This window comes from Nerophis ophidion, linkage group LG28, assembly GCF_033978795.1.
Source record: "Nerophis ophidion isolate RoL-2023_Sa linkage group LG28, RoL_Noph_v1.0, whole genome shotgun sequence".
NCBI classification, from domain to species: Eukaryota; Metazoa; Chordata; class Actinopteri; order Syngnathiformes; family Syngnathidae; genus Nerophis; species Nerophis ophidion.
This window is the reverse complement of record NC_084638.1, coordinates 11926384-11929178: the sequence shown is the minus strand read 5'-3', so window position 1 is coordinate 11929178 and position 2795 is coordinate 11926384. Positions and strand designations below refer to the sequence as shown.

General features: G+C 39.2%; 1 long non-coding RNA gene across 1 annotated transcript; it reads left to right on the top strand.

The window, feature by feature from the left end:
* The first annotated feature begins 539 nt into the window (after positions 1-539).
* Positions 540-994, top strand: LOC133545019 (uncharacterized). Its single transcript, XR_009804709.1, has 3 exons — positions 540-640; positions 704-807; positions 876-994. It is a non-coding gene; the product is annotated as an uncharacterized LOC133545019 (long non-coding RNA).
* The last annotated feature ends 1801 nt before the right edge of the window (positions 995-2795 follow it).

The window sequence follows — 2795 nt, the reverse complement described above, 5'->3', positions numbered from 1 at the left end:
TCGCCCAGCCCTAGTTTGAATATTTAATTTATTTTTGGGTTGTACCACTGGATGGATCTTAGTGGTACAGTTTGAGAATCACTGAGTTAGACTATTTTAATACTCTCTGGATTTCCGAAGCAAATATATATTTTAGAATTCTGCAATCATGACAAAACTCAGCTGCACACCTGAGGGCGGGACCACATTACACCAGTTTTAAAGGTAAAACTGCATTGGCTTCCTGTCCATTTCAGGGTGGATTTTAAAAGTTATATCATTAGTTTTTAAATGTCTCTATGTATGTCCACAACCTTCTACTATCCAGGAGAGAGAGGCATGATTTCTAATTTAGAATGAACTTTCACCAACTCAGAGGCGATGCAGCAGCTCGGTATGTCAATATAGCAGCAAATGGCAGTTAACTGTGTCTGTGATCAGAGCGCTGGTAAAAATAATTAGTCTGCATTAGCAATTATAACAACAATATCAATAGTACTCCGTTAATTGTGTCACTCTGTCACTCATTGTTGAGCGAGGGAGTAAACTGTTGTCTGCAATCTGCAGGTTTCACGAGATCCTGAAGAACCTAGCGGAGAGCGACGAGGGCAAGCTGCACATCCTCAAGGTGGTCTATGAAGTGTGGAAGAACCACCCGCAGGTACGACGTGAGCATTCACCTCACGGGTAACCTTCCTGCTCACCGGGCCGTTTTCTCTTGCAGATGACCGCCGTTTTGGTGGACAAAATGATCCGGACGCAGATCGTGGACTGCGCCGCCGTGGCCAACTGGCTCTTCTCCCAGGACATGGCTCACGAGTTCACCATGTAGCTCACGACGGCCATGGTCTTCCTCATCCACAAGCCCAACCACGTTGCATTTGTTTCGCATGCAGACTTTACATTTGGGAGATCCTGCACTCCACCATGCGGAAGATGAACAAACATGTCCAGAAGATCCCGAAGGAGCTTGAGGAGGCCAAGGACAAGCTGGAAAAACAGCAACATAAGAGGGTAGGTCATCTTTTCCCTCCTCGTCGCACTCATGCTTGTGGTGTTGTATGGCGAAAGCCACTTATTGTATCCTGTGGTGCACCCCAGGGGTCAATCCCGGGACCAAAATGATTCAATTCATATATTTAACGACATCTGTATTGCCTCAAACTAATACAGTATACAGATGACTGCATTGTGCTCAGGGGAAAAACACAGCAAGTAATGAAAACTATTACTGTAGAATATAAACAAACAGATTATCTTGGAATTTAAGCAAAGCCAAAGTTATTTTATTGGGAAACACGCACAGTCGAGCAAGGCCAATTCCATGTGTGTTAAACATACTTGGCCAATGATTCTCATTCTGTAAAGATACTTAAACGTAAATAGGTGGTTCAGATCAGGGGTGCCCCAAGTGAATTATATTCATATAGCGCTTTTCTCTAGAGACTCTTTTAAATAGTGAACCCCGTTATCTACATATTTGAGATACATTTAAACCAGTGTGGGAGGCGCTGGGTAAAGTGTCTTGCCCAAGGACACAACGGCAACAGGGATCAAACCTGAAACCCTTCAAGTTGGTGGCACGGCCGCTCTACCAACCGAGTCATGCCGCCACAACAAGTGGGGCCCATGGACCATTATATGGGTCCTTTAGTCATTAAATTGAGGTTATTTGTGTTTCACACTTAAAATTAGAGTGGCCTGATCCTAAACTGACATAGAATATCTGTGTGTTATCAGCCATAAAACAAGTATCGGATCATATCAGTTTGCTTGTAAAATGTCCGATACAAACAGTCCTGCAGAGTGTTTACGCGCGCAAAGCTGGCCAACTATCTAATAAGCACACAAGGTTGGTCTTTTCTTCTATTTAAGTCAGGTCGTTTAGAAGAAGTAAACATGCGAGGCTATAAGCTACGAGGAGATAGCAGCTACAAAACAGTGAAGCCCACAATAGCACACAATACTCGGATGACAGGGGAAGCAAAACTATAACAGTGCAATACATGTTCATAAGATGGTCACTACTGCCTACTTTCTTTTGTTATATTCTTGTTTTACTGTTATATTGTTATTCTCATTGTTTGCTTTTTATTTGTATTCTTATTGTAATATTTTTTGATTTTCTTTCCATTTATACCCCCATTATTTGCTTTTTACTTTTTAAATTCAATCTCAATTCTGTACACTGCTGCTGGAATTTTAATTTTCCTGAGGAACTCTCCTCAATGAATCAATAGAGTACTGTCCATCCATCTACAAGCCAGACATACGTCGTAAATGTCCTTGATTGATCAATATTGCAGTGTAAAATGGCACATTTTTCAATATAAGCAAGTATCAAATAATTCTAGTTGCATTTTACTTACACATACAACGTTGCCAAAGCAGAAGTGAGTTAGCAAGTATCCAGTAACAATCATGTCCGCATCATTGAACTAATTGCATCATAAGCTTGACTTCACAAATTATTGTGGCCAATAAGTGTCGCTAAAAAACAATAACCACTCTACTTAAAAGACCGTATAAGTCCATAGCGGACGGGTAATAATAAATAGGTTAGTGTTTTTTATACCTACCATTGTTCTCTTTTTACTTCATTTCACTACATCATTCCACAAAACAAAATACAAAATAGTATATATACACATATATATATATATATATGTTTGTATATATATATATATATATATATATATATATATATATCCACACACACATATATGTGTATATATACACACACACATATATGTATACACACATATATACATATATAAATATATGTGTGTGTGTATATATATATATATATATGTATA